The sequence below is a fragment of the Salarias fasciatus genome, chromosome 7 (assembly GCF_902148845.1).
Source record: "Salarias fasciatus chromosome 7, fSalaFa1.1, whole genome shotgun sequence".
NCBI classification, from domain to species: domain Eukaryota; kingdom Metazoa; phylum Chordata; class Actinopteri; order Blenniiformes; family Blenniidae; genus Salarias; species Salarias fasciatus.
This window is the reverse complement of record NC_043751.1, coordinates 10,159,202-10,178,308: the sequence shown is the minus strand read 5'-3', so window position 1 is coordinate 10,178,308 and position 19,107 is coordinate 10,159,202. Positions and strand designations below refer to the sequence as shown.

The following is a 19,107-nucleotide window of genomic DNA, read 5'->3' as shown; positions in this document are numbered from 1 at the left end:
GCTCTGTTTTTATTATTTAAACAAGAATTCATATTGACTTACATTCATTCCCATAACTGGTGCTGTGCTGACACTCACCCAAACCTTAACCTAAAACAACCCTCAGTTTAACCCTAAAAACTAACTTGTCCTCAAAATACGATGATTTGTGTTCTGTATATTTTATTTTGTCTCCCAATTTCAGACAAGTCCCCCAAAATGCCAGTACGTAAACAGGTTTAGGTCCCCACAACGTGGGCAAAACAGACCCAATCACACACCCATACACAAAAACATGCCATGTTGCTGCAGGTGCTGAGATAAAAAAGCAGAGGGAGTGTAGACACGGAGATGTGAAATACAGAAGAAAGAAGGTACATGCCAAAGGCAGCAGAGAATTAAAGTGAGAAGAAGAAAAAAAGAGGAACAGAAGTGAAAAGGACGGAAGGTGTGGAGGTGTTGGCTTGTTGGCTGCTGTCTGCACGAGTGTTTGTGTGTGTGCGCACCGAGCAGAATGCATGTGTGTGTGCGCATGAGTGACTGTGGGAAGGGAAACGAGTGTGTACATTCCTGCAACCTCAACCTGTAAATGTTGTTTGTGTACGTGTGCAGCTGCGTGTCTGGTCGAAGGGACGAAGACACTGCAGAAACACGAATCCCGTGTTGTGTTCATGTTACGGTGTGAGTTTTACTGTAAGGACTCAAATAACAGTTCTGCTCGCCACCACAGGAAGCAAGTAGCAGACAGGTTAAAACTGGCCAACGCACAAAATAAGGTGTGTCAAAGAAGCTCAACAGTGGTGAACTTGCTTTGAACGATGTGAAGTTTGTTAAATGACGAAAACCGGTTCAGTGTTTTTGTGTGTTATTGATCTTATCTTTCAAAGGAATAGTATGTTTATTTTGTGGGGTTTTTCATGGTTGTGCAATGGTGACTGATGGTTGATGGTTAGGGTAATGGTGGCCCAGAGGTTACAGAGGTAGACCTGGGGTCAGAAGTTCACAGGTCACCACTGTGGCTGCCTGAACCCCACCGGCTACCGGGAGTCCCCCAGTGTGTGGCTGCCCACTTTATCCTAGAAATAGGATGGGTAATCGCAGAGAAAGGAATTTTCCCAAGGGGATTCATAATGGACAACAGAGTACGGCGGCGAGGTTCCTGCAACAGGTGGGGTGGAGACAAAAAGCACTTTCCAAAAGCCTTCACATCCTCCTAAATCCAATCAGATGCTATCAGGCCACATTTATCCGGCCTGCAGTCAGCCTCCAGTGATTGTTGTCAGTACACTACTCTGCATGAGGGCAGAGAGGCTCATAAAACGCAGTGTAGAAATATTCAATCATTATTTTAATGGTTTAACCTTCACATCAACCCATTATTTTAAGGTGGGTCATCATGTCGGAAATGATTCATTTGTGATCTGCAGATATGGAGCTAAACTTAGATTGTATGGGTTCATATCTAATCCTAGAATCTCTACGAGCAAATTATAATCACAGCAAATCCTAACAGGATGGGATGCTTCATATTAAAGAGTGATAAAATACACAGAAGCAGAAAAAATTTAATATCAAGTTGTCTGGATGCTCATTTCCTGTTATAGCCCTCAGTCGATACAAGCTTGAACCGTTGTTTTACAGCATTGACAGCATGTCTGACGCATTAAACAATCCATTCAATGCATTACAAAGAAAGTGAAATGCGTTTGTTTAAAGTTGCTCCAGATGCCTCCACTGTTTTCTAAACTACCCATTAGAGAAGGATCACAAAATCCTAAATCCTACTTAGGACTTCTCTCTGCCTCCCACAGCCTTGCTCGCCGTTGTCTCCCAGCCTCCCTGCTCTGTGGTGCAGGTGGCAGCACAGGGACAATGGGATGATATCAGCGGTCCGCTCCCAGCATGCTTCACTCTAACAGGCTGCTGCAGCTCCGGTGTGGCACATTGGAGAGTTTGTGAGAGAGAGAGAAAAAAGGAACGGGGAGAGTCGAGGGGCAGTGAGGGAAACTGTAACCCAAACTGTGCCGCTCAACAAAACCAGAAAATTAGAGGAAAATGGCGAGGAGGAAGACTCTATTTTCTGTATATGTGGACGCTGATGCGGTTACGCGAGCGAGGCACACCGATCCTACAGGCCGCATGCATATAGCGGAGCCTGTGTGGGCAGAACTGCAGACTGTGCTGCCTTTTAATTACCGCGCGGCTCCTTCCTCCTTCCCTGACAAAGCCTCACACATGTACGAAGAACACACACTCACACAGCACACCTGCCATGAGGCGGATTGGATTTACACTGCATCAATAATTCACCCTCATATATATCCCCAAACACACAAATACACACACACACACCAGTGCAGGTTGCCTTTATCTCATTTAGAGGAGTCAGTGGACAAAAACTGCAGAAACACACTGAGAAACTGACAGAAACAGAAAATAACCGTGGTTATGGGCAACTCACGCAGCTGATCGTGGTTATTTAGCCACGGATGGGCTCTGTAAATACAACCTGCAAGAGGACATTACGGCAATCAAACCGTCCTATTCTTAGTAACACCTGACTAAAAACGACGTCCCGGGGCTTCCAGTTCCCCACATTCGCCACAACGCCCCATCCAAAGCAGGCCGAGCACCAGGCGCGCTGCAGGAGAGGCGCTTTCATCTCCACCAGCGTTACGCATTAGCCAGATTTCCCTTGCCCTTGTTTTAGCAGCCGAGTACAGGATGCAAATGTGCTCCGGTTATTGTTGTTTTGGTCTCTGTTGTTTTCTATATTGTAGGGCGCCAACGATCCAACAATATACTGTCCATTTTCAAAACAATAGTTGATATGTATGCTATACCACAAACAAAACGTCTATTTATGGCGATGCAGCAAATTTGAGTGAAAAATAAAGATTTCTTCCATCTAATCAATAAACTGACTCATATAAAGATTTGGATGCTGGCTGAATCAATACCTTGTGTCTCTCCCATCATACCAGCAAATGATTCGGCAATGTCTCAGAGGAGAAGTTTGCCATTCTTGGCACATGTGTGTAAAGCATCTGTAAACATTTAAGATGGGTGAAACGACATACAGAGGTAAATATTCAACATGAACATGTTTTGAGCTAATGACTGAGGAATAGCTGAACTTCACAGAAACACAAAAACCCACAGCCTGACGAGAAATTGTGTTTTTAAGTATGCATTATTCCTAAGGAGCGGTTTCTCGTGCGAAAGAGAGCCGATGGTGGCGACGAAACTCAAATAAGATGATTGTTGGTTCACAGCTGCCTCGAGGGAAATCCCTACTCCCTTTCAAGGGCTTAGTCTAAAGAGATGAAAACACAACTCCTTAAACACTAATGAAAACACAGCGACACGTGTTGATCCCAGGCAAGCCATAACTGAAGCCGACCTTTTGGTGAGAATAAACAAGTTTATATAAACCCAACATGCAATACCCACAAACATCCTGAATCCAAGTGAACACCTAATGGAATCCCACCTCTGGAATACACAGTGGAAAACCTCCCGTATTGATCATACGACCCATTAGCACTTTGAACCACGCTTTTATTGGAAACACTTAAAGTGGATTCCTTTAAAATGTTTTGAGAAAATGGATCCTCTGCGCTGCTAGCATGGGATAATGCATCCACAGTGGATCCAGGCTGCCATTAGGCCCTGAACACGGCAGCACTGCAAACACAAACGAGGACACCTGACCTGGGAGGCTGCGATCGAGATATTCCAACTCAAGTACTGAGCTTCACTGTTTCTTGAAGTGGATTTTCAAGAGGGAGTCTAAGTTTTCCTGGTCCTGGTAATTTATTCACTTGGATCTCAGGCACAGAAGGGGGCAGGAATTTTAAGGCGCACCCTAACAATTGGGCTTTTCTTTCCTCAAAACTGCATAATTATCGAGGTTAATTCAACCCAGAGCTTGTGCGCCATTGTCTTTGAATATGGCTGCTGCTGCTTAAATGAATAAATTAGTGACAAAATGAAGCTAACAGACAAGCTTTGCCTGAATGCACAACGTCAGAGACACTGGCTGTGAGGATAAGGAGAAGCTGGGAGAAAAAGCCGTCCCTTGATTTGGTGGAGACAACAGTTTTGTCATTTACAGGAATTCAGGCCTGGATTTTTTTTTTTCTTTTCTTTTTTTCGGTGATATGAATTCTCTGGTATCTTGTGCAGCATCCTCAATTATTCACAACCGAGAGGGATTTGACACAGCCTGTGTTCGTCCCTGTGGTCTGCGTTCCCTCTGCTTCGTCCTCGATAAGCAAAAACCAACATTTCTATAGTTGTAACAAGATGCCTTGTGCTCTTCAGAGAAACGATACGACACAATGGGACATATGCTCACAGCTAAAATGACTCAGATGACAACATGGACAAGAACTTAATGAGAAAAGTGTTGGAACGGATGTTTTTTTTTGTGTGTGAATAGATAACCATTTTGTTAATTCAAAAACCCTCCACAGGGGAATTGTTGGGAGTCGGTTGTGTTCACAGCTTGCTAAAATGCAGTTTCCCCCCCCCAATTTATCTACCTGAATCTAATTGTTGAAGTTACACAGCAGTTTGCAACTTTTTGGAATTTAAAACAGAATGGGAGGTCACCTCTAAGTTTGTGTCGGTGTGCCAAAAAGCAAAAATGTGAGACTGTGTGTTATTGTCCTCATGAATTTCATCCATTTGGTGATGCATATCAACACCAATTCACCGTAAAGATTTATCAAATCAATACAAAACAAATACTTTTAAAAAAATGTGTTGTTAAAAATGCAGATTGGGTGAACTTATATTAAGCTGGCGGCTCCTACAACTGAGCTTCGAGCTGACTGCCAGAGAGCGACGATAATATGCCTACAATGCAAACGCCGGCATGCTGAGGCTGAATAAGTTTAGGGCTTACAGCGCTAAGATCATAAATTATTGGGCTGGCGTGCCAACATCTGTTCATCGGGGCTCAACGCAGCTCACTGACGCCGGTTAAAATCTATTCAGTTTTGCTGTTATTTGGTCAGAAATTAAAATGCATCAAAGATTTTTTTGTTGGTGGTGCTTATAGAGGCAGAGGACACCCTGGACGTGTAGCCAGGGCTAACGCAAAGATCAAGCTGGTTTCTCTAAACTGGTTCATACTTCCCTCAGCAACGTTTATTTTATCACCATGGAGGCGTCCATCCTCCGAGGTGGGACTTAAATGGACTTAAGAATGTCCCCCTCCGGGCCCTCTGTGCGCGCGTCACTGCTCTTGACATTAGCGGTGCATGTCCTTGACATGAGTGATGAACAGTCGGAGGTCTGGAGGAGCTCTTGTCAGGAGGGATAAGCCCGCTGAGTGGTGCTGAGGGGCCAGAGAGAGCTCGGCTTCAGCAGCGGGTCTGAGTGCTCGCTGTCTCCGGCGCGTCCTTCAGGAGTCAGACTGGAATGAGCCCGTCTGGCCGGGCAGCGCTGGTTTCTCAAGGTCCGGCCCTGCTTGAGTGCTTAATTAGAGCCTTGCTGACAGAGTACCGGTAAGCCCAGCAGCGGGGATGGTTAGTACTGAGGCAGATGCTCGTCATAAGGGGTGGGGAGCTGAAAAGCCACATCACACAGCTCGCCCCGAGGCCAGACGACGCAGAACAAGCACCTCTTCAACCCCAACGACAACAAACTGCAATGCAAGGGAAGCAAGGTAGCACTCGCACAAAAGGGAGGCTAATCACTTAACTGCACTGAACTTCTCTTAAGCCTCTGTGGAGCGGTTTTTAATTCACTGCTTAGTCCTTGATGTTTGACTTCCACTGATTTCAAGTGCTCTGAAAAGATCTGTATCTTTTTTTCCCCCCCAAGTCAACAACGGCTTCAGCTGCATCTGAGTTAGAGGACTGCAAAGCAAAGGAAGTACATTGCAAAATTAAATCATTCAGAATATAATCTGTTTTTTCAGCTGGACAAGTACTTCAACATCAACTTTTCTACAGATTTATCTGCTATGGGAGCAACTGCTGACAAGCTCATTCGGTGTCACAGTAATCTCTGTATTCAAATAAGAATAAAAAGCCCCAGCCTTGGAAGAATAGCCTGGATCAGCACTTTATTCTGCATTTCCTCTCTCCATGCAGTGATCACAATGCCAGTTAAAGCTGCCCGCTCCCTCTCCTTCCAGTGTGTACTCATTATAGAGTGGCGAGTCAAAAAGCCCCACACAGTGGCAGGCATCCTGATCCCGGTGTGCTTTTCACATGGTAAACAGTTTCAGATGGGCCCGGTATTGTGCTTCGATAATACAGCATCTGCTTTATGGCATGGAAAAAATGCATTGTCACCCAGTGTCAGTGAAAGAGCCATTGAAGGACGGCCGGCGCTTCAGCGAAACCACGAGGCTTTGACCGTGACCGAGGCCGGTGGGTGGTGGTCGAGCGGCCTGCATACTAGCCCGTCGCCGAGGTGGTGAAGCAAAAGGGACATGCGAGGAAATTCAATATTAGTGCACAATAGCCAAAATGGCTCTTTGTAGTCTGCCCAAGTTTGGAATGGGAAAGTTGTACTGCAAAAACAGCTCAATATACTGCATAACTTCAGTGTGAGCTAAAAGGTCTCCAGTGAGGCTCTGTATCCGGTCTCAGTGCAGCAGCGTAGCGGGTCAGAATGCTGCAGTGAGCACTGGAGCCTGGCCAGGCGGGAATGAGACACTATGCAGAGAGAGACAGAAGATGCCCCTCATCCCTTAACTCTCCATTAAACATTTAGAGCAGCGCTGCTGCTGCTGCTACAGCTGAGAGCCACTACTGGGCCAAACGTGGGAAAACTTCTCGGTGTCACAGGAGCGTTCATCTCAACACCATTATAAATCAGCCAGCACTTTTCAGAGGGATGCTTAGGTCAATCTTCATGTATCTTAAGAAAGCTTAGCTCTGAGTGGGAGACGAGGTGAAGAAGGCAGTGGGAGAAGCAGGACGAGAACAGCACAAGCAAAATTACAGCTCGGAGACTTGGAAGATGGTGTCGTGTTTTGTTATTCATTCTGCATAAAACCGTGGTGAAGAGGAAAAAGTAAATCTGTGTTCAAAGATGAACGAATGCGTATCCTTGCCTGAAGTGGTACCACAGGAGCCGAGATAAGGCCACACAGACAGTAAACATTGACACCATCAGAGCTGAACACTGTGGAAAATCTAATGAGGTTCATTTACTGCAGCTAAACCCAGCAATTTGTTTCATGATTTATCAACATGACCACTTTTTTCATTCAATCTTCAGTAAACAACATGGCAAAACGCTTCTCATACTTTCGAGGTTTGCTTAAATAATATGCGTGTGTTGGGCATCAACCTATTAAAAATTCATTCTGTTTATTTCCCTTACATCACTGCTAATGCTGAGAAATATAGATGTCAATCACACAGACTGGCCAATAATTCCAAAAGTGCTGTATGTACCTGACAAACGTTCAAAAACTGCAAAGTTTCTAAACAAATGTTACAAATCCTACAAACCAGTGGCATTTCCAGCTTCTCCATTAACAACCGCAATTTGAAAAGTATTTATTCTGTCTAAGACAGGGTGTCAAACACACACAGCCCACTTCCACCTCGAGTGGGCCGGGCTGGTAAAACAGTGCCAGAGGAACCTTTAAATTTAAATGTTCAAGTATTTCTTTGTTGAACCACAGAGTATATGTGATGGAAATGCCTACATTTTCATAAAACCAAATAATAACTGAAAATCTCTATAATCTCAATATAAAGGCCTTGCGACGCAAAACAAGGTCAACTCACCCCAACAGTATGGCCTTCATGCAAATACTAGTTTGATCGCAATGATCTCAAAAGCGACACTTTCTTTAAAAAAATAACTTAAACATTTTATAACCCCCAGAACCTGCAGATGGGAAGAGCTGTATTAGATTAGATTGAATAAACCTTTATTAGTCCCACAATGAGAAATAGCGACGGTCAAAATGTCAGAATTTTTTTTACTGATATTTTATGACTATGATTGAGTATCAGTTTGTTTTTATGTTTTTTTCAGATCAGTAATATGAAGCTCATATCATCTGGCTAATTTCATTTAAAACAGTTTTCATGTAGCCAAAAGCCAAAACCATCCAAGAGAAATGAGCAAGCGATTTTCATTAACATCACAAACAAGCTCTGACTGTTGAAATGCTTTGAAGCCAAATAACACGTCCTTGTGATGAATATTTCTGCTTCGGTACTATTTGACAGGTCAAGAATGAACCTTCAAGCTTGTCAGTTGATTTTTACAGAGAATTCACCGCATCACGGTGTATTTATGTGAAACTGCACCAGCGGCGCATCCACATCTCTCACTCACGTTGCACATGTTGCCGCTCGCCTTATTTAAAAAGTCAAATATCTATTGCTGCAACTGCAGTGACCACGATTTCCCCATCTTATTATCATATCAAGCACATGCCTCAGATTCTGCTAATTTTAGCATCACAAAACACAGATATGTTGAGGTTGCTCCAGTTTGAATCAACAGAGGCCCGGCGGTGAATGAAGGAGGTTAAGCATGCAATTGTCCAATGTTATGTAAAAGAGCCACTTTTCTACCATTTTTACCATGTCCGACGTGAAAAAAGAGGCGCTATGTCAATCAAACTGAAGTGCCGTGACATGCCGTCCATGGGAGGCTTCTCCGTGGCCACCTACTCCATTATGCTCCACTTCTGCACAATATGAGTCACAGGAGAGAAAACGGACGGTCTCAAAGGATGCTGCGGTTAAAAACGGACCCTGCGCTACGTCGATGCATTAGATCAGTGGTGGGTTTTATTCAGGAGTCCTCCATTCACTTCTCAAACCAGCCATTTGGAAAGAATTAATTCAAAAAAAGGCTGTGAAGGACGTGGCCCTGCCGCCGCTGCCAGCGCTCCGCTTCCACTCCAAATTCATATCCAAAGTCCCGCTTCAGCTGAATCACAGCTTAGACGACCACGCCGGGTGAAAAGCATTCAGGGGCTTTTGTTTTGAGTCAGATAGAGTATTTTCAGCTCACCGAGGCTGCGTTTTGAAGGCAAGAGGAAGAGACAAGCAACTGTAATTTCGTAACATTTGTAGGTCTCCGGCTTCAGTAACAGGAGTACAGTGATACCGTGGAGAAAGGGGGGGGCGGGTCATGTGCCCCGGCCTCCAGCAGGTGCTTTGTTTCCAGGCTCAAAAGAAGAGAGCCGTATTTCAGCTGGATCCTGGTGAGACGCGGTGCACGTCCTGGTCGCGGGCCCGTCCCCCCGTCTCTCACCCCGTCCCGACCTCACCTCGTCCCCGCTTCCTCTGAGCAAACACCTGATCAATGGAGGTCTCCTGTCGAGGGCGATTCTACTCCCAGACAAGAGTCTGTAAAACAGCTGTTAAAAAGCAATGACCACAGTAAACGTGTACTTTCACTCAATGGACACAAAGGAGTGAGAGAAAAGCAAACTACAATGTTCAGCCACATCTGAGTCACATCCTAAAGTTGAGACAAAGGAGGAGATAGTTTTAGTGGGGTTTTACTTTGACTCTAAAGGCAGATTTGCGGAGGAGGCGGCGACGGCGGAGGAGGGTTAAAAGCTCTTTCAAAGCATGTTTTCTCTTCTCTAATCTGTCTGTCGTTTCCACCCATACTGACACACTTTTAATTTGACTTCAAAGCTCGGGGGATTGTGAGCGATACGGATGGAACTCTGCATGAAATCAGTTTTTTCTAATCATTATCTTGCCAAAACACACTGTAAGCGTTTGCACTGTTTCCCGCGGTGGGGCCAAACGTTGACACAAACTTGACTTTGTTAAGCCTCAAACTACAATGTTTGATTTAAACTCTATTTACCTGATCTGTTTAACTGCTCCGTGATCGACGTGACCGACATGCTGGCGAACCTGTGGGTGTCGCCCATCCCTGCACTTTGAGCCTTGGATTTCATCACCAGCGCCCCCGCCATTCCCCACCACCTTCTGATTATGGGAGTCTAGTTATCACTCTCTCCCAGGGTTGGGTTTTTGGGTGCAGGGCCAGAGTAATCCCGGGGAGTTCGACTTGGGACGCCCGAGGCTTAATTAGATTTTTTTTCTCCGCAGACGACTGTGGAGAATCCAATCAAGCCGACCTCCTTGTAGCTGCCCTATTCTGGTCTGATTAGGCATCCTATCAGTGAAGAACGCCTACGTTTAAAGGCAGTGTTGGAACCCCGTAAATCTTTAAATTCATGAAATATGCAGGGTTATAATGAATACTAAATTGCCTCAGGCTGCACCACTGCATATCACAGCGCAAAATAATACGTGCAACAACCAGACCGCAACCCAGGAGACAGAATGCAACAGGAACTTTAACAGGGATAGCAAGAGAAATAAGATCAATCTCATGTTTAACTGATGTGACGGTGACAAAACAGCTGGCCAACAAAGCTACCAAACGCAGAAATTTAAAGATATGAAAACCTCACGAGGAAGCAAGAGAGTCCAAAAGGAAATGAAATAATCAGTAAGATGGACAAACAGTGGGAGGTCAGTGTGTAATCTCCTCTCGGGGTAGCAGCTGTTTTCGCTGTCAAATCACATACCTACAAGCAGAGATTATTAAACAGGTTTAAATAATTCCCCAAGCGCCGCGCATATCGTGAACTCAAAGCCTGGCTCTGGAAAAAAAAAAAATATCTGAATGTTAATCATTGTCCTTCAATCAGGGACAATTGAGATTTTTATTCCAACAGCAGTTTCCACAATTATGTAAAAGCCTCTGATGTGCACAGCTTGAACAGCTGAAGAAAAAAAAAAAAAACCTGCATTTCGATAGCTCGGTATGACTGCAGCACAACGCGATTCCTGGGTACATTAACAATTTAATCCTTTATTGCAAACCAAACACGGTTCAGGGAAGCGGGGGAGACCATGTGAAGAGTTGCCTTCGGCCTCCTCCACGCACCAAGACGCCAACGACACTCAAAACCAGGAGCTGTATGAATCCCACCTCAGTGATACATCGCGAATGACCAAAAGTCAAAGCGTCCTATTTTGCTCTCACGGGGTCTGCGGAGGCGGGCTCCCTGTCACGCAGTGAGCCCTTTGAGTAACATGTCCACCATGGCTGCACTCACGGAGAGATGTGGTCATTGTGCCTTGAGCCCTGAGAGGCCCGAAAAGCAGCCAACCTTGAAGACCCCGGCATTAGGTCTGCTTCATACCACAGTCTTTTCAAGTTCTGCCAGCACAATACCAAGCAAAACCAACATAAGGGATGCCTTTCACTGCCAAGGCCCAAATATACAATGGTGCGATAGTGTCAAAATGTAAAGAAAATGCCAAACAAACAAAGATTATTAGTGACATTTTTTTCTTTGAGAGACTTTGCATTAGGTTCTTAACACCATAGGGCTTTGGCCATCAACAATGGCGTACTGACAAAGACTCACTGATATTTCCACATGGGCTCAGAGCCGGAGACGGAGCTGAAAAAGCTCAGTGTTGGCCCAGACAGCTCTCAGCCACAGCAGACATTTGATTGGGTTATCAGGCCGGCCAGCCTCAGAGGAGATCTTGATAAATGAAGTTGCCATTTGTCCATTCTGTTTTCCTCACAGCCGGGCGCAGCTAGCCCACAGCAAGGAATTATCTTAGCGACAATTACATTCCTCCAGCTCCTAAAGATGCCCTACCAGCACAGAGTGACCGTGAGGAGATTACACTGATTGCTGTTTCATTGGTCACATTTGTGCTAAATTGCTCTGACATAAAGACAGATCGCTGGCTTGTTTTTGGTGAATGTCCTTGAGTCTTTAATTAACAAATGATATTTGCGAGAAATTTTCTTGTGAATTTCATTTTTGATGGAAAGAAAGAATTGCTCACATCTGCTGTGCTGAGGAGGGAAATATCCTTTCCCTTCTTTCTTTGTATTTTCATCACGATTCCAGCCGAGGCTGTGACACTATTCAGCATTTTACAACTAGATATAAGCAGCAATGCTCCAAATGTAAAACTTTTTAAGTAATGTAGAGATTATTGTCAATAATATGCTGCATCTAAATTAATTGCTGGTGCAGTTGAAACCTCTGTGAACATGTGGGCAGTGGGCGGCTCAGCTGATCGGTATAAGAGGCAGGATTTGGTTCGACTGTGGCACCAAATTTTATGATTCTAATGGTTTTCTGACCTCAATCTTCCCTAATCATTCTGAAGCCCGGACAAAGATTATCTGGGTATAGATTATGATTTTTTTTTATTTTTTTTTTTTGCCCCCCCCCCACCAAACACTACACGTGGCACCAGGACTGAAAACATAAAGGCATCCCGAGTCGTCAACGTTGTGCTTTTAATATCTCAGAGGATATGCCCATTTGTCTTCGGATGAATGGAGGAATCTCGGATCCACTCTTGGATTTGTTTACCATCCCATTCCTTTGTCTCCACCCGGGACGTTTTTTTTCCCAGGATTCCTGTGGTTGTGTTTGGGGGGTTTAAGGGATGAAAAAGAGGGAAAGAAAAGCCCATTGGTCTCAGCGCCACAGAAGCAGCATCCAGAGCCAAGCTGTCATCCCACTTGGATTAAGGGCCCTTCAGTGGTGGCTGCTGAGCCGCTAACATGGTGTCTTACCCTCGGCCGGGGTGTGGGAGGGGGAAGAGGGTGGGGCAGGGAGTAAGGGCATTAGAAGGCCTGGCCTAAATAAGACCTCGAGGTCAGCGAGAGTTGTGAACCATGGCAAAGCCACTTTGTGTTTCCATGTCAACTTTATTCATGAGCTGACAGCTAAGTGTCCCCCTTCTTTCCTGTTGATTCACTGTTGCGTCATGTGCTCGGGCGGCATAGATAATCTACGCCTTTGCTTTGCTTATCTCTGCAGACCCCCACTTCTGCTAGTTTATAGGATGTAGCGTTCAAACAACAGGCTGGTAAGACTGTGGAGGCTTGTGATGGACTGCTTGGCGGGGACCTCTGTCGAAAATCTCCAATTTTATAAGCAAAATACGAGCTGTGGTGGTGTATTTGCCGAGCCATTAGACAACACAAGTGGGCCACGTCGCTTTGCCAACAGGGAGTGGGATGTGCAGCACGGTTTGTCTCAAGCTTTAAGCAAACGGGAGGAAAATTAGGAAAATTAAAGCTTGAGAAGAGAGCGGAACGCATTCAAAAGCGTACTCTTCCTGAGTTCTTAGTCATTTTGGCGAGCTTACACCCGGTTTGTGGAGCGATGCCCGCCCCCCTGTTGTTTTCAGGAGAGGAAAGGGAAGCAGTGGTTGCTTTGGTGCGCTACCCACCGGACCTCCAACCACCTCTCCACAACATCTGCTGCCCATCCAAAGTTGGCCGGAGGATCAACAGGCCTGAGGCGGTCTGCGGTGAGGGGTCGGCTCTCGCCGTCCCTCTTCAGCAAGAGCAACTCTGAGTTCAAAAAGAGGCACCAACACCCGAGCTTCTATTGTCGAGGTCCTCCAGCATAACCCCAGCATCACCCCCCGAAAACTCTACACACACACACACACACACACACACACACTGTGCGGGGAGGCGAGAAAGGCCAGCCCGCCAGTACAGACACAGAAAACAGACCGCCTTTGTTCCCCTGTTCCCCTTCTCAGAATCGGCGGAGGTACATGATCCCCCACCCCTCCCTCTTGGAACCCCAAAATCTTCTAAGCACTCCCCCCACCCTCCCACCCACCCCCGCCTCTTTTTTGGCAAGTGCCAAGACAGCGGTATATCTTCTAAGAATACAAAAATATACTCAAAACTCAGCTCACATCCCCGTTCGACTTCCTAAAGTCAAGGGTGAGTGAGTCAGATGGAGCCGTATATCTGCAGCCAGTTAACCAGGAAGTTCACTGAGGCAGGACGGGAACATAAAACCTACAACATCACAATAAATTGTCCCAACGTCCCACCTCAGTCCCAGTCAGCTGCTTCTGAATACAACACTGAAATGCTTTGTAGCCACTAAAAAAGTTAAATAACCTGATGATACAGTTGACCTTGAGCGCCTGGGATGGATGACTGTCGTGGCGTTAGGCTCTGGTGCAACGATTTAGTCACAATGGGTCATCCGGGGACATTTGCATTGACCTCTATCCATTTTCCTTCTGTCCAGAAATCTACAGTTCAAAAGTGGCAGCAACACACACCAGTAATAGAAGTCATTACACTGGATGCTGAGTCTGTGATTGGCAAAGCTTGAGATACATCAGCAACTACAGACCAGCTTCATCACAAACCAACATGCTGACGACTTGATTCTTCTGCTTTATAGAATGTCCAAAAAACAGTGATGAGAATGTCCCAAAGTGTGGGATCCTACATGTTTGGTCTGGTTTTCACACAGTCATGATAAAAAAGAAATTAAAAATAGGCACATCTTAGAAGCAAATGCTTGGCGATATGGAAAAACTTTTACTAAAATCATAGAAATTCTTGTTAATTAGTTTCCAGCGACTGTAAGTGATTATCAGACAAGTTGTTTCAATTCTGTTCTGAACGCAGCTCAAAGGACGCCTGCAACTCTCAATTATTTTCATCATTAATGAGTTAGTAAGAAAAAAAAAACATTTTTTAGCTCAAAATCCCAAGATGCAGCTCAAAATATCTTTCGTGCAAACAGTCCAAAATAGACTCCATTCATAAGTATTTACAACAGAAAATCAGCAGAATATTCAGCTGTCTTTGTTTTGCAAACATGTTCATTTATCCCTGAAGTTGCTTCTATTGTAAAACAGTTTCTGCAGAATAATTGTAGTTTGACTGATCAGTCAAGCGATTAATGCAAACGAAACACTTTCTAAATGTATATTTGAAGCAAAATGCAAACAAAGCATCTTAGGTTTGCTTGATAGAAAATAACTAACACAATGAATCATTTAGGAATAACGGTTGATCTTTTTTTTAATCCATTTGTCATCCATCTCCCTCAGCGCTTATTCACTGTAAATCAATACGCTGGTGTTCGTGCAGGAGATGAAAAACAAAACCTGCAAAGCTCCTGCATATCTTTGCATGTATGGTAATTACTCCGGACAGCAGTGTGAGACTTGCTGGGAGCAACACATAAATCAGCTAATATCCATTTTTTCTTACTCATCAGTCACCATTTACTCCCGATAATCTAATAGAAAATCTGGGATGTAAACATCAACATTCGCAGCTGTGTGCGGCGGATTCGCCGGAACGTGTCAATCCCCATTAGAGCTGCTGCCTAACTGGCTGTGAAAGTCTAATTGCGCCCACCAGCTTGCAGCCATGCAGACCCCGCTCACCGAGAGGGGGGGGGGGGGGGGGGGGGGGGGGGGGGGGGGGGGAGAAAGTGAGACGTGTGTGTTCGTAATGGCCACGTATGCACACACTTCGAATGTACTCATCTGCCCCCTGCATACATTTGTCCGAATTATAGGAAAGCGTTCAGGCAGCCGTGAACTGTGTGTGTGTGTGTGAGTGTGTGCGTGTGTGTGGGAGGGGGAGCCCTGCTCTCTCCATGGTGTGGTCCTCTAATGAGGCGCTCATCAGTCCCAAAATGAGGCGAACATACATGTGACAAGGAGGTCCAGGCCGTGTCAGCGTGTGTGACTGGCCCACTGGGAAGAACCGCCCCGACCGAAGTGACACTAATGGATAGGCATGGGCCTCCGCGAGTCCCCGGAGACCCAGCCTCATCACAGCTGAGCGGCGCGGCGCTCCTATTCACGACCACACGCGTCTCCAGAACACACTCAAGCATTCAGTCAATCAACTGCAGCGACTTATGAAAGTGAATTATTGAATTGTGCCTGTGCACTTCTCCATGAAAAAAAGAAATTACCGCGGCGCAGGGTTCAGGGGATAATTAAAGTTTTCCTCAGCTCGGGTGTTCATATTGTATTCTTAGTTATGACTTCCAGCCGAAGTGGCAAAACACTGCAGTGGCTGAGCGCTCGGGTCTGAGGGAGATCTGCAGCAGCCTGGTGACGACGCGTCAAAATAAGGGCCAAGAAACAAAAATAGAGCCCGGCGTACAGGTGTCACGGCTTTACCGGACCAACTTTTCCTGCTGAATCTAAACTGCAAAGTTTTGACAAAGAGTGTCAGGTGAAACCTTCAGGTCTGCTGTGTAGATTCAATGGATCAACTGACTTCTCCAGGCATGCTTCCTGCATTTCACATTGATTTTTTTTTTTAACATTAACAATTCAGTGATAAAAAAAACTGTTTTCTAAACAATCACCTAATTTATGGAAAACCTGTTATTTTCTGGAAATCAAACTGCGACATTTTAAAGCTGCAGCCATTACTCAATTAGCTGGGCCCCAGGGAATTAAACAAAAGCTATTCTGATAATGGATTTAGTTTTTTTTTTTATATTTGAATTTTAACATTTTAATTATTGACTGTTAAAGGACTTCACTTAGATAATATGTTTCGACAGCTTCAAGAGTCTCAAAGCACTTTTCACTGATACGTTGACGTGCACACTCGCACACAAATCGGCACGGCTGTCTCTCCTGACTAAATATACCTGTAAACATTGACATGCACTGCTTATCCAGCTTCATCCACCCAGAGCCGTTCATTCATGCAAACATCTGAGGCAAGTTTCACTCCTGCCTTCCCTCATCTAACGACAAGTTGGCCTGAGAGATCTCGTTTCCAAAATCACAGCAATCGGTTGAGTGAATAAAGACAATCTGTCACAAGCAACAGAAGTGACTGTGAACACTTCAGAAGGAATATATTTGCTATTGACCCCAAACAACCTTGAAAACAGTGAACCCTTAAGAGCCATTCAACTGATGATGGGTTTGGTGTGAACGCTCGCCGACTTTAAAAGTCTCCTCTCTTTGAATTCTCGAGCTCTCTCGGTTTACCGGGGTCATTCTATCATATCCATCTTGCCGGGTGAGACGCGTCCTTCTTGAATTGATTCGCTGAGCAAAAGCCTCTCAGGTTCAGACCAGTTCCTCAAAGAAATGATGTCACGATCGCCAGAAGTGACACAGAGCCGCCCGCTCTGAGGAGATCTTTGTTCCCGTCTTGCGGTTGGCGTCGTTCACAATACCACAGACGGCTGCTTACAGAAGGCGCGTTGATCACTTCTGGCAGAATGGTCTGCGTGTCTCTGCAGCCCACGGGATGAAATCGGTGGCATTTTCCCTCCAACACCCAAGCTTTTCCCATAGCCCCCGGAGCGGAGCCCTGCCCACCGCTGCTTTTGGGTCAGCGGAGTGACTGACTGGTGCTCTCACAATAACTCCGGCCAACGTGTGTCACGATAATCCCTTAGTTATGCAAATCTCCCCGCCTAGTGCCGTTTGTGCCCAGGGTGAAAGTATAGACGGCAGTACAATGTAGGTCACTATCTTGTCCCCGATTTATCCACATTTGTCAAATGAGCCTGAAACGTCCCCCTGTCAGCAGAACCGGAGGAGCCGTGGCGGCAGAGCCCGCCCCGGACCGGCGCTGCAGCCCGGTCAAGAGAGCATCACGGGGCAAAGTCCCAGGACGGGCGCGGGGCAAAGTGAGCGTTTTTGCCGCCTGTCTCTGAATTAATGCGAAGGCAGGGATAGAAGGGGGATATTGTTATCTTCTTAAACAGATTAACGATAGTCTGCTTGGAGAGAACAAACATTGCTAGAAAGTGTGTCAGCCCTTTCACAGAGCAGTAAGGACAAGACAATAAAAGCAGGGGTCATTAGCATTGTATTAATTTGGCCAAGTGAGCATGCAGCGAAAGTGAGTGTGTGTGTGTGTGTGTGTGTGTGTGTGTGTGTGTGTGTGTGTGTGTATGAGCGAGAGTGTCTGGTGAGCAGGGGAGGAGGAGGTGTTGTTGCATGATGGCGAGTTCCCCCTTAACTGAAGCCCAGGCCAGAGGGGCAGACAGAAGGAGGGGGGGTGAGGAGAAGGGGGAGCAGAGGATTGGATGAAAATGTGTTTTTTCTTCCCCCCAGAAAAGGAATTGTTTGAAGAGAGAAATGAATGCTGTGAGATGTAACCGGATGATTTTAAGGGAGGGAAGGTCATCCTCAGACTGGCTGTCATATCAGGGAAATGAGACGAAACAAACCAAGTGGTCACTGAAAACAACCACGCAGTTATAAGAATATGACATGTGGGGAGCAAATCAGCTTATAGAACATGAGGGATTTGGGTGCATTAAAAGAAAAATGTCATCAACAAAGCGCACACACGCACAAAAAGAAGCTGTCAACTACAGCAGACCCGTCAGACTGACAGCCTCTCCTCCCCGGATGAGACCGAGCACATTGTGGAAGACCTGCTCGTCTTCTGAAGCCTCGCGGTCGGTATCAGCAGCCCCCCCCCCCAGGACCGGAATACCCTCTCCGCCCTCTCCACCTGCTCCGCGGCTCCAGCCCGAGCAGCCCCCTGAAGAGTGGCGCATTTCTCGGGACCCCTGCGCGTTCGCATCCCAGCGGAGCCACGAGCAGGACCGGAATCTCACCGGCAGCCTCCCGCTGCCCCTTTCAGCAAAACTCCTCCTGACAAGACAGTGAATGAACTGCGCGCGACACGTGTGTGTGTGTGTGTGTGTGTGTGTGTGTGCGTGCGTCCCGCACGGCATCGCTCGACTCACCTTATCACGTCTCGCGCGGCGCTGCGTCTTCCAGTCCTCTCGCGACCGACAGCGATCCCGCGTTTGTTTACGTGGAGTCCCGCTCTGCTCTGCTGTGAGCCGCTGCTTCCTCCTCCTCCTCCTCCTCCTCCTCAGCCACTGGTCCTCTCTCCTCTCTCTCTGCTCCCACCACTTCACAGACGCGCACGCACGCACACACACACACACACACACATATCCAAGGGCGGGGGCGCGCAGCCAGCGGCACCCGGGGGGCGTGCGCACGCACGTTGCGCGCACTGCAGCGCCGCAGCTGATGTATGGTGGCCTCCGGGCATTGAACCATCCCGGTACGTTCATGCAAACAAACATACACACGCACACACGCTCGCGCGCGCTAATGGCACATAAACTCTGAAAACACAAGCAGATGGAGGGAAGCTGGATGAGTTTTTTGGGATAAAACACGCAGAAAGTTGGCTTTTTAAAAGCCCGTGTTCTGTTATTTAACAGCAGGGGGCGGATTTTTTTTTTTACTATTATTATTATTACAGCAGCTGTATTATTCATAATGGCTTAATTTAAGCATAGTGAACATGCAACAAGTAAAA

General features: G+C 46.2%; 1 protein-coding gene across 1 annotated transcript in view; it reads right to left on the bottom strand.

Moving 5' to 3' along the window:
* Window positions 1-18,658, bottom strand: part of LOC115391595 (neuronal cell adhesion molecule-like) — a 69,829-nt gene extending 51,171 nt beyond the window's left edge. Inside the window, exon 1 of the mRNA XM_030095866.1 lies at window positions 18,518-18,658. The gene's annotated coding sequence lies outside the window, so the exon portion shown is untranslated. The remainder of the gene's footprint in view (window positions 1-18,517) is intronic.
* Between the last annotated feature and the right edge of the window lie 449 nt (window positions 18,659-19,107).